At 39.1% G+C, this 12,805-nt stretch overlaps 1 long non-coding RNA gene across 7 annotated transcripts in view; it reads left to right on the top strand.

The window, feature by feature from the left end:
* Positions 1 to 12,805, top strand: part of LOC131383646 (uncharacterized) — a 38,908-nt gene that overhangs the window by 8,442 nt on the left and 17,661 nt on the right. For 5 of the 7 annotated variants that reach the window (XR_009213819.1, XR_009213823.1, XR_009213817.1 and 2 more), the window contains 2 exons: positions 9,880 to 10,105; positions 10,243 to 10,319. This is a non-coding gene — a long non-coding RNA (uncharacterized LOC131383646). The remainder of the gene's footprint in view (positions 1 to 9,879; positions 10,106 to 10,242; positions 10,320 to 12,805) is intronic. The other 2 variants (XR_009213818.1, XR_009213820.1) reach the window with 2 other exon arrangements.

Genomic DNA, 12,805 nt, shown 5'->3' with positions numbered 1-12,805 from the left:
ATAGATGAGAACACTGAGACGCAGAGATTAAGACACCTGCCCAAATCAGTTACTAAATAGCAGAGCTAGAACCCAGTCTTCCTCCATAGCTTGCACAACCTAAACTAACTCTGTCTTTTCCTTCTCCTCCCCTTTTCCCCACCCCGTGCCTGTAGTATTTATATTTAACTTACTTTGAAGAGTTTTGAGTATCAGCCCTTTCCAAGAGCATGATTTTTACATCTACTTTGAAATACCAGACATCAGCATTTTACATTTTCTCTACAAATTGGTATCTCTCAATATTTTTAAAAATTGTATTTGTTCCTGCTCTAATTTCAGCCATTTCTGTTTCCAGTTGAAGTTGTAGATTTACTTATCCTCATTCTTGGTCTGATAAGTTTTCACGCTAATGTTAACTTTCACCATCCTTTTCCTTTCCTCTGAATATCTTTGGATAATTATGAGGCACTTCCTTTACTGTTGTGGCTTTGTCAGCTGTCAGATCACATCAGAAATTTGGATCTACTAGGATGTACAAGGAACTCAAACATCTCAACAGCAAACAATCCGGTTTAAAAATGGGCAAATTATCTGAACAAACATTTCTCAAAAGAAGACATATAAATGGCCAAGAAATATATGAAAAAATGCTCAACATCACTAAGCATCAGGGAAATGCAAGTCAAAACCACAATGAGGTATCATCTCACCCCAGTTAGGATGAAGAGACAAAAAAAAAAAAAAATGCTGATGAGGATGCAGAGAAAAGGGAACTCTTCTATCCTGTCAGGAATGTAAACTAGTAGAGCTACCATGGAGAACAGTATGGAGGTTTCTCAAAAAACTAGAAATAGAACTACCATATGATCCAGCAATCTCACTACTGGGCATTTATCCAAAAGAAAGTATATCGAAGAGACATCTGCACCCCCATATTTGTTGCAGCACTATTCACAATAGCCAAAATATGGAATCAACCCACGAGTCCAACAACAGGTGAATGAATAAAGAAAACGTGATGTATATATATACAATGGAATACTATTCAGCCATGAAAAAGAATGATATCCTGTCATTTGCAGCAACATGGATGGAAGTGGAGGACATTATGTTAAGTGAAATAAGCCAGGAACAGAAAGTTAAATACTGCATGTTCTCACTCATATGTGGAAGCTAAAAAAATTTCGTCTCACAGAAGTAAAAAATAGAACAGAGGATACTAGAGGCTGGGAAGGGTAGGGGAAAGGGAGAATAGGGAAATATTTGTTAAAGGTTACAAAATTACAGCTAGATAGGAATAAGTTCTAGTGTCCTACAGCACTGTAGGGTGACTATTAACTATAGTCACTGTTATAGTATAACAGTATAGTTAACTATACTGTTAACTATAGTTAACAGTAATACATAGTTTCAAATAGCTAGAAGGAGGATATTGAATGTTGCCAACAGAAAAAAAGACAAATGTTTGAAATGATAAATATGTTAATTACCCTCATCTGATCATTATACCTTATGTATAATGATAGTATGTATCAAAACATCACTATATACCTATAAATATATATCATTATGTGTCAACTAAAAAATAAAATTTTAAAAATTTAGATCTAGTTTGCTGAGCAGAAGCACCTGTTAAGTGAAACCCTGTAGGTTTCTCTCACTTAATGAATTGCATTGTTTCAGATCACTTTGTTTTAGGCATATTAAATCTGTGTTTTTGAGTTGGAATTGATTTTTTTCATTAGTTTGCCCTTAGGGAAGGGTTCTTCATAAGCAATCAGAAACTGAAGTAAGCTGGACATGGTGGCTTACGCCTCTAATCCCAACACTTTGGGAGGCTGCAGTGGGAGAATATTTGGAGCCCAGGAGTTTGAGACCAACTTGAGCAAGCTAGCGAGACCCTATCCCTAAAAAAAGATTTTTTGTTTTTTTGGTTTTTTTTTTTTGAGACGGAGTCCGCTCTGTCGCCCAAGTCGGAGTGCAGTGGCGCAATCTCGGCTCACTGCAAGCTCCACCTCCCTGGTTCACACTATTCTCCTGCCTCAGCCTCCCGAGTAGCTGGGACTACAGGCGCCCGCCACCATGCCTGGCTAATTTTTTATATTTTTAGTAGAGACAGGGTTTCACTGTGTTAGCCAGGATGGTCTCGATCTCCTGACCTCGTGATCTGCCCGCCTTGGCCTCCCAAAGTATTGGGATTACAGGCGTGAGCACTGCGCCTGGCAAAAAAAAGGTTTTTTTAAAAGAATTAGCTGTGTGTGGTAGTGCACACCTTTTGTCCTAGCTACTTGGGAGGCTAGGTGGGAGGATTGCTTGAGCCCAGGAGTTCTACGTTAGGGTTGGCTGTGATAGTACCACTGCATTCCAGCCCGGTGACAGAGCAAGACCCTGTCTCTAAACAAATTTTAAAAACGAAAGATTCAATTATTTTTATTTATCTATTTATTTATTTTGAGACAGAGTCTCACTCTGTCGCCCAGGCTGGAGTATAGTGGCACGATCTCGGCTCACTGCAACATCCACCTCCTGGGTTCAAGTGATTGTCATGCCTCAGCCTCCTGAGTAGCTGGGACTACAGGTGCATGCCACCACGCCCAGCTAATTTTTGTATTTTTAGTAGAGATGGGGTTTCACCATGTTGGCCAGGATGGTCTTGATCTCCTGACTTCGTGATCCACCTGCCTCGGCCTCCCAAAGTGCTGGGATTACAGGTGTGAGCCACCACAGCTGGCTTATTTTTATTTTTATTTATTTACTTATGTATGTATGTATGTATTTTTGAGATGGAGTTTCACTCTTACTGCCCAGGCTGGAGTGCAATGGCGCTATCTCGGCTCACTGCAACCTCTGCCTCCCAGGTTCAAGCGATTCTCCTGCCTCAGCCTCTCTAGTAGCTGGGATTACAGGCATGTGCCACCACTCCCGGCTAATTTTTGTATTTTTAGTAGAAATAGTGTTTCTCCATGTTGGTCAGGCTGGTCTTGAACTCCCGACCTCAGGTGATCCACCTGTCTCGGGCACCCAAAGGGCTGGGATTACAGGCGTGAGCCACTGATCCTGGCCTATTTTTATTTTTAATTTAGTTATTTCTGGCTATATAAAAGCAAGATGAATTGAGTATATATTGGATCATGAGGTTTGTCAAAGACTAATATGCCTGTGTAATATAAATAGTAGGGTCAATTTGAATAAGTATAGGATATTGAACTTTCCAAGTATCTATTCCTGATTGTCTCAGAGATCTCTTGTAGACATTAAACAAATCACGTGTGTTGTTCTCTGTGAAAATTAATGTGTTGTCCCGGAATACAAAGATAAAAGTTCTGACACACTTTATGTAAAGCATTACCTTTTGTATAACGTTGATAGACTTGTTCTGAGCCAAACACAGTTTCTCTGAGGTCGCTCAACAGCTCATGTTTGCTAAGGTTAGGGGTGCAATATATGGCCACCAGAGGTAAAAGGGAATTAAACCCAATCCATCAATTTTACTTTATTAGCACAATGCTGAACCAAATTAGCCAACAAGTCCATTATTAAATTGCTGAGAAGGCAAAAAAAGAAACTGAATAGATATGTACATGTATTTAGATTGGCTATAAAGTATATCAGTTTATTATATGACAAATTGGAGGCTTTGCTAAGACTTATTTTGGGTAACTTTCTGCCTCCATCTCATGAGGAATCAAAAAAAGGAGATTTTCTCATAGGACTGACCCAGAGACACTGCTGTTCTCCACTAGTTCCTCTGCAACATTCTACCTTCCTGTAGGGTCCAGTACTAAACTTTCGAGACACACCCAGTGATATTCACAAGGTGTAACAATGTTTTGGGTGTGCAAATTTAATAGTTACAATATACCTCGATTGTATAAGAGCACACATTAATGAATTTGTGTGATTAACAACTTTTGAAAATCTTCTGTTTTTTCTAACTTTTATTTAGAACATCCCTCCTCTGTTTGGCATGGTGGTCAAGAACATGGGTCTGTGTAATCTAATCACCTGGATTCAAAACTCTGCTTTCAGATTCCTATGCAACTTTGGGCAAATTAAATTACTTAACCTCTATAGGCCCCAATTTCCTCACTTATCAAATAAGGATGATAATAGTAACTAGCACATAGGTATATTATGAGGATTAAATTAGTTAATTCATAAGATGCGTTTAGAAGAGCATCTGACACATAGTAAGAACTCAATAAATGTGGACTCCCACTGCCTGTGGCATCACTTTTTTCTGACATTCTTTGCAGGTCCAAGCCAAGCACAAGTTCTGCCTCCCTGCCCCTTCTTATATTGCAGGCTCACAGAGGGTAAAGCACTAAGAGACTGTGGTGTCTAGGTTCCCATATATTACTATCCTCTGGCCTAAGGTTAAAACTGTCCTCTTCCTCACCAACTGCATTGTTCTTGAAAACCTCCAAGTATTCTTCCCTTTTCTTGGTTTTGGGCATCCTGATTACTAGAGTGTGAGTTCCTTGAGTGTGGGGACTGTGACTTAATTATCTTGGTGACTCCAGTCCCTTTCCCTTGCCCTGGCGCAGAGTCTATGCTAAAAAAAAGATTTGTTGAATAAATGAATTAATTCATTTAGCCTTTGTGTGTTTTCCTTCATTTTCTCCTAGGTATTCTATTCGGACTCCAGTTTTTCTAGAAATTTTCCTGCTCCTTTTTTAAAATTGTTGTTTTATTTATTTATTTTTTTTATTTGAGATGGAGTTTCGCTCTTGTTGCCCAGGCTGGAGTGCAGTGGCTCGATTTCAGCTCACTGCAACCTCCGCCTCCCGGGTTCAAGCAATTCTCTTGCTTCAGCCTCCTGAGTAGCTGGGATTACAAGTGCCCACCGCCATGCCCGGCTAATTTTTTGTATTTTTAGTAGAGATGGGGTTTCACAATGTTGGCCAGGCTGGTCTTGAACTCCTGATCTCAGGTGATCCACCCGCCTTGGTTTCCTAAAGTGCTGGGATTACAGGTGTGAGCCACTGCGCCCCGGCCCTCCTCCTCCTTTTATCTCTGTAAATCTTAACTTCACCTGGTGATGCCGAGATTCCATTCTGCATCATCCCAATTTATTTCCTTTTTCTTTTCTTTTCTTTTTTTTTTTTTGAGGCAGAGTCTTGCTCTGTCATCCAGGCTAGCGTCCAATTTATTTCCTTACTGGCAGGTAAGAGGTTCAGTTTACTGCACATTCCATTCTCATGTTAGGGAGGAAAAATTCCCATTTAGTTCACGTGGATTTAATTTCACTTACATTCTCTTGGCTCCAGCTGACTGATTAGTCCCTTAAAAATACTCTTTATTTCTACATGTGTAACAAACTTGCACGTTGTGCACATGTACCCTAGAACTTAAAGTATAATTAAAAAAATACTCTTTATTTCATTCCTATTTGAGGATAGGGCCATGCCACCCTTAATTTCTTTACATGCAGAGTAAAAATCAGCTTTCTTATTTTTCACTTGGAGGAGGTGAGGATGAATTTGACAAATCTCTTAAAATTTTGCTTTTTTTTTTTTTTTTTTGAGTCTCATGGCAACACCCAGGCTGGAGTGCATGGTGCCGTATCGACTCACTGCAACCTCCGCCTCCCAGGTTCGAGCAATTCCCCTGCCTCAGCCCCCTGAGTAGCTGGGACTACAGGCACACACCATCATGCCCAGCTAATTTTTTGTATTTTTAGTACAGACGGGTTCACCATGTTGGCCAGCCTGGTCTTGAACTCCTGACCCCAGGTGATCCACCTGTCTCGGCCTCCCAAAGTGCTGGGATTACAGGCGTGAGCCACCTCGCCCAGCCAAAAATTTACTTTTTAATACATACAAAAGATATACGCAACACATACATTAAGTATAACACTTATAATGAATACTCATGAACCTCTACCCACACCAAGAATTAGGACATTTCCTAGTTATGTGTATCTCCTTTGTGTTTCTCCTCTATCTATTCCCCTCTGCCGTCATGGAAAACTAGGATCCTAAATTTTATGTTTATTGTTTCTTTGCAGTTTTCTTTTTAAAATTTAGTTTCATCACAAAAATGCTAAAACAACATGTTTAATTTGCATGCTATTAAGCTTTATAAAAATGCTATCATCCAATGTATAGTTTTCTGGAATTCGTTTCTAAGATTCATCCATGTTAATCTATACTATGATAGTTCTTTCATTTTCAACACTATGTAACATTCTATTGTGTGAATATACTGCAATTTATTGTTCTGTTGATACATACTTGGGGGGATTGTTTCCAGGCTTTTGAAAATTATTATTCTAAACACTGCTGCTATAAATAGTCTTATACAGGCCTCATGGTAACGTATGCAAGTGTTTCCACCTAGAAGTAGAGTTGCTGCATTGTAGAATATGCAAATATTCAACCTTGTGAGATAATTAATGCCAACTAGTTTTTTTCTGTCTCACAGTGTATAAGAATTCTATGTACTCTTTAATGCTTGGTATTGTTATACTTCTTAATTTTTGCTAATCTAGTGGGGGTAAAATGGTATTTTTTTTTTTTTTTATATAGTGGAAGAAAGAGTCATCCTTACTTAAAGTAAATTTCCTCTTCCTTTATATATTAAGAGCTTACAGCTTGGTTTGACGTTACTGTGCCTGGGAATTCCCTTGAGTGAAAACCATTTATTTGTGTGATAGTTTCTGCCTGGGACATAAAAACTGAGATGGGCTGGAAGCTGCTAACTGGGTTGTTTGAATGCTGCTTTTAAGTTGATCTTGCAAATAAATGCCAAATTATACACACTCTAAAATTTCTTAATAGCCTACAAAAATGGAAATATGTAAAATTACATTCTTTACTATTCAATACCATCACAAATTAATCTGGTCTTGAACTTATATACCTATCTGCAAAACTTTTTAAAATAAAGCTTCCTTTAATCTGATGATCTAGAATGTTTCCACTAAACTAAGTTTAGTAAAGATATCTTTGTGTATTTTCATATATATATATATGGCAAATATATAGAGACAAAGTAGATTGGTAGTTTCCTAGGGCTGCTAGGCTGGAGTGCAGTGGCACAATCACGGCTCACTGCAACCTGCCCCTCCCAGGTTCAAGCAATTCTCGTGCTTCAGCCTCCCAGGTAGCTGGGATTACAGGCATGCGCCACCATGCCCAGCTAAATTTTGTATTTTTAGTAGAGATGGGTTTTCGCCATGTTGGCCAGGCTGGTCTTGAATTCCTGGCCTCAAGTGATCCACCTACCTCACCTCCCAAAGTGCTAGGATTACAGGCATGGGCCACTGCGCCTGGGCCTGCATTCCTCTATGTTTTAATTGAACCAAAGAAATTCAACTTACCCTCTTTTGACATGGTTACGTGATGCAACACAAATTAATCTGTCAATGAAATTTTAAAACCCCAAATACTCATCACTGTTATCTGCTGAACTGACCCACACACATTAACAAGAAAAATTAGCCCAAACAGATGGTGCTGCTACGTTGTACCCTAAAATATGTTTTGTTTGTTTGTTTGTTTGTTTGTTTGTTTTTTGAGACGGAGTCTTGCTCTGTCGCCCAGGCTGGAGTGCAGTGGCGCGATCTCGGCTCACTGCAAGCTCCGCCTCCTGGATTCACGCCATTCTCCTGCCTCAGCCTCTCCGAGTAGCTGGGACTACAGGCGCCCGCCACCACGCCCAGCTAATTTTTTTTGTATTTTTAGTAGAGACGGTTTCACCGTGGTCTCGATCTCCTGACCTCGTGATCCGCCCACCTCGGCCTCCCAAAGTGCTGGGATTACAAGCATGAGCCACCGCGCCCGGCCCTAAAATATGTTTTTTTACTTGAAAAGGCCATTTTGTATATAAACAATTTCATCAATAAAAACACATGGAGATGGAAAAGAGATTCAAGACAAAAGGCAATATGTTTATTTTTAAGGTGAACTTTTAGGCTACTTGTGTTTATTTTCCTTAAAAACAAACAAATACCATTTTGTAATTTGTGTATTTTTTCCTGCCTTTGAATGAAAGATTTTTGAAGGAAGTGACTGTGTGTTGGTTTTATGTTTCTGTTTTTATTATATTGTTAAGTATAGTGTCATATCCCAAAGGGGCACTTGGAGACTATTAATTGAGTCCAAAAGTCCCTTCTGGACTATTAATATTTGTTGACTGGCAAAAATACTGAGTGAATATGCGTGAACAAACCGTAAGAAAGCTGTAGTTACTTTCTCGTGTATGGTACTATAGCTATTCTTGGAAGTAATCATTCACCAGGTGAATACGTTTATGCCAGATGAGTATTTTTCAACTTTATTTATACAACTAACTCTGTAATTAGTCAAGTTGCTATCAGCCATTGGTTTCTTTCAATGTTCTCTTTTGAAGGCAGGTGTTAAACCCCATTTCCTCATTCCTATAAAGGTGGATATTCATTTGTATATTCATTAAGGGATATCAGGTGCTGCTGAAGCAAAACTGACTCCAGCCAGAGCTCCCTGTAAGTGGGGACTCTTCTTTTATATCAACCAGTGTGAGTTTGTGAGTTTTGCTTTGTTTTTGTTATTCTGTAAGTGGTGATCTGTAAGATGGGGCAAAGCTAGAGCTTAAGCCTTTACTTCTAACATGGATTGCAACATGACCACATCCTCATTACAGTAGCAGCTTCCATCATGGCTCCCAACGATTCCTAGGCACCCTCGTGTAGTTCTCTCCCACTTGTATCACCAACAGAACGTGGCAGTAGTAGTGGTATGTCACTTGCAAGATCAGGTTATAAAAGACTGCAAGGAATCAGGGATCACAGACCAAGTTAGAACCTCAGTTATTTCCAAAGGGAACTGTTTCTGAAGCTAGGAAGTATTAACCTGGAGCCTGAGCCAAGAAGGTCCAGGACTTTCTTGGATCTAGAAAAGTGAGAGAAAGAAATATCTGAGCTGGGCATGGTGGCTCATGCCTGTAATCCCAGCACTTTGGGAGGCCAAGGCGGGCAGATCACCTGAGGTCAGGAGTTCGAGACCAGCTTGCCCAACATGGCGAAACCCCATCTCTACTAAAAATACAAAAAATTAGCCAGGCGTGGTGGCGGGCGCCTGTAATCCCAGCTACTTGGGAGGCTGAGACAGGAGAATCGCTTGAACCCGGGAGGCAGAGGTTGCAGTGAGCCGAGATTGCGCCACTGCACTCCAGCCTGGGCGACAAGAGTGAAACTCCGTCTCAAAAAAAAAAAAAATCTGAATATATAAGTAGAAATAAAAAGGAATTTCACTAGAAGACAGCGAAAGAAAGAGGGCACCTAATAAAAATAAATGAAATATGCATGCTACAACATGGTTAGCCCTTAAAAACATACTATGTAAAATAAGTCAGTCACAAAAGACCAGATACTGTATGATTCCATTTATGTGTGATGTCCAGAATAGACAAATATAGAGAGACAGAATGTAGATTGGTAGTTCCCTAGGGCTCTAGGGTTAAGGTAGAGTTGGGGGTGATGGCTGGGTGTGGGGTTTCTTTTGGAAGTAATGAAAATATTCTAACATTGATTGTGGTGGTGGATGCAAAACTAAATGTACTAAAGCCATTGGATTGTACACTGAAAATAAATGAATTGTATGGTATATGAATTATATCTTTAAAAAGCTGTTTTATAAAACACTGCAACCTTTGTCTTGAGCTCTCTCTTCTCTCACTTGTTCTGAGGGAAGTCAGCTTCCTGGTCTTGGGGACACTCAGGCAACTTGCCTATGGAAAGGATTTCATGGCAGAGGACTGAGGTTTCCAGTCAACAGCCAGGAAGCAACTGAAGCTTGCCAATAACCTTGTAAATGATGTTTGCTAATCTGTTGGTGGAAAGTAGTATCTTATTAAAGTTTTAACATGCTGTTTTCTAATTTGAGTGATATTAGGCATATTTTAACATGTTTAAAGGTATTTTTATGAGGAAGACAAGAAATAAAAACACAGACTCCATATTCAATGACATTAGGAAACATCTTTAACCCGAAGGCATAGTATATGAAGGCTAAAAGTGGATGGAGAAATGAAAAATGACTTAGCAAGGCGGAGGAAATTCAAACCTAGGTACTGCAGAGGAAGAGAACACCAGCAAGAAGCACACTAATTTGTCTTATGGAACCTCAGAAAGCCACAGCAGGTGAAGTATATGTGCAAGGAGGGAAGGGGCTGAAAGGGGCTGGATTATTTGAAGGTCTATATAAGGATCAGATAGAACCCAGATCCTTACTCCTACTTCCACCCCAAATAGACACTTTCCTTTCTTTCCCCATACAGGAGACAGAAGGTGTCTTCTCTGGAGAAATTGAACTAGAAAGGATGTGGACTTGAGTATATCAGGTTCTAAGGAATGGGTATGAAAACAAGGATATGGTATAAAAACATAAAACTCTGAACTCTAAAGCAGAATGTTATGCATTTTTCCTGACCCAGCTTCAGAAAGCTAGCAGCCAGACTGTTGCTATCTCTAGGGAGGAGATAAGAAGATCCTTCTCTGGAGAAACTGAATTGATACAGATTAAATATTTTCATGTACATCAGCAGCTTCATAGTATAATAGAATTCATTACATATTTAGAATGTAACCACCTCTCACCATGTTCACTACTGCCATCCTGATGCCAGCCACCATAATTTCTTACTTGTACTGCTGCAGCATTCTCCTATCTCATCACTTGCTTCTACCTTTATCCCTGGAGTCTATTCTCAACCTAGCAGTCAGAACAGTCTTTTTATTACAGAGCCCAGATCATGTCATGCTTCTATTCAAAACCTTCTAGTGTTAATAGATCTCAATCAGAATAAAAGCCAATGTCCTTACTATGGCTTACAGGTCATATATGATTTGTTTCCTCTGCCCTCCACCTGTCTGATCTTGTGTTCTTCTAGTCTCCAATTTGCTTACTCTACTCCAGCCATTTCAGCGACCTTAGGAGAATGCTAAGCACTCTCCCACTTCTGGGCCTTTGCATTTGCTTTTCTCTCTACTTGGAATGATTTTCCCCCAGATATTCCCTTGTCTAGCCTTCTTACCTCCTTTAGATCTTGCTTAAGTATAATCTTAAGAGAGGCCTTCCCTAGTCACCTATATTAAATAGCATCCTTCCCATCATTCTCTTTTAGCCTGCTTTATTTTCTTCATAGCACTTATCACTACCAGATGTTATTATTTATTTGCTTAATCATTTGTTGTATATCTCCCTTGACAAAAATGTAAGCTTTTGAGGGCAGAGATTTTTTCCATTTTGGCTCACTGCTGTATCACAAGCATCTAGTATAGCACCTGGCACATAGTAGGTGCTTAATAAATAATTGTCAGGATGAATGAGTCAATAAATCACTCAAAAGAGGTGGTAATATACTTTTCTCTTTTGATCATTAATATGATTATCACAATTAGTTTCCTAATGTTGAACTATCCTTGCATTCCTGATATGATCTCACTTGGTCTGGTGTTTAATTCTCTTAAGATGTCACTGAATTTTGTTGGCTAGTATTTTAGTTACTATTTTGCATCATTATTCTTAAGTCAGATTTCTCAGTAGCATTTATGTAGTTGTGATACCTTTATCAGATTTTGTTCTTACCTCTACGTTGGATTAAAACAAAGAAGCATCTTTTGTTTTTCTTCTCAAGGCAGCCAATATTTTCTTCCTGGCAGAAGAGAGAAGAGTTTGCTCTAACTTAAAGAACCAGGATTGGCTGGGCACAGTGGCTTATACCTGCAATCCTAGCATTTTGTGGGGATGGCTTCAGCCCAGGAGTTTGAGACGAGCCTGGGCAACATAGCAAGACCCCATCTCAAAAAAAAAAAAAAAAGGACCAGGATTATTTCAGTCCTTATTTTTCTACAATGTGTGAGGCTGGGTTCCTCTTAACTCATGTCCTCTTAATTGATCTTGTCCATCAAAAATAGTAAAAAATTATCTGAGAAGATGTTTATCTCCCTTGGGAGTTCTGAACTTCCCATTTGCTTGGTTAGAATCCTATCTAGGATGTTTCCAGGATCCTCAGGTTTCTTTTAATTGGAATCTTTCTCTGGGAGAGGGACTTCTGTCTGGACCTTGACCCTCTCTTAAACAGTGTTGACTTTTAAAATAATCATTTAACTTCTAATCAATGGCTTCAGTGTAGTTATTGGGAGTGGCAGTTATTTATGCTGTACCACAGTGATATCCTCATTGGCTATTGTAGTAGGTAAGTATGTTTGCATTATCTTAAAGAGGCCCATACTTACTGTGCATCTTGTTATTTTTGTCAGTGTTTTCATTTTGCTGTCCCTTCCTTCTTAACTTTTCTCTTTGAAATCAGCATTTTTATTTGTCCTTATCATCTCCCATGGATTTGAAAAACATTGACACACTTGTTAAAATTGTGCCTAAAATAAAAAGTCGATAGTTCTTTAGCCCAGGAGAATCCCTTATGGCAAAACAAAAAACATTTAAAAACTTTTGACATCTCTTTTGACTCCTCAGAGTTTTTTCTTCATGCTTATTATTTTACTCTAGATTATTTACCATACGATTAGCTAAGTGCAGAGACATTATAGATGCCTGGGTTCAAATCATGGCTAGCTCTGGCTTTTGGGCAAGAATCACAAATTTTCTGAGCCTCAGTAACATGGGGATGATAATTAGATTTATTTCATAGGGTTGTTGTAGGGCATACATGATTTAATACATGTAAAACATTTAGAATAGTACCCAGAATATAGTAGGTAGTCAATAAATTTTACCTTTCATTATTATTATTCTATTCCTAGAATAGCTTTCCCTGATGTTCTTCAAGTGCCTGATAAATATAGATGAAGACGGTCAAAGCCATGTTTAAATCTCCTTGT

This window comes from Hylobates moloch, unplaced genomic scaffold (genome assembly GCF_009828535.3).
Source record: "Hylobates moloch isolate HMO894 unplaced genomic scaffold, HMol_V3 SCAFFOLD_6, whole genome shotgun sequence".
Lineage (NCBI taxonomy): Eukaryota > Metazoa > Chordata > Mammalia > Primates > Hylobatidae > Hylobates > Hylobates moloch.
This window is presented reverse-complemented; position numbering and strand designations above follow the sequence as displayed.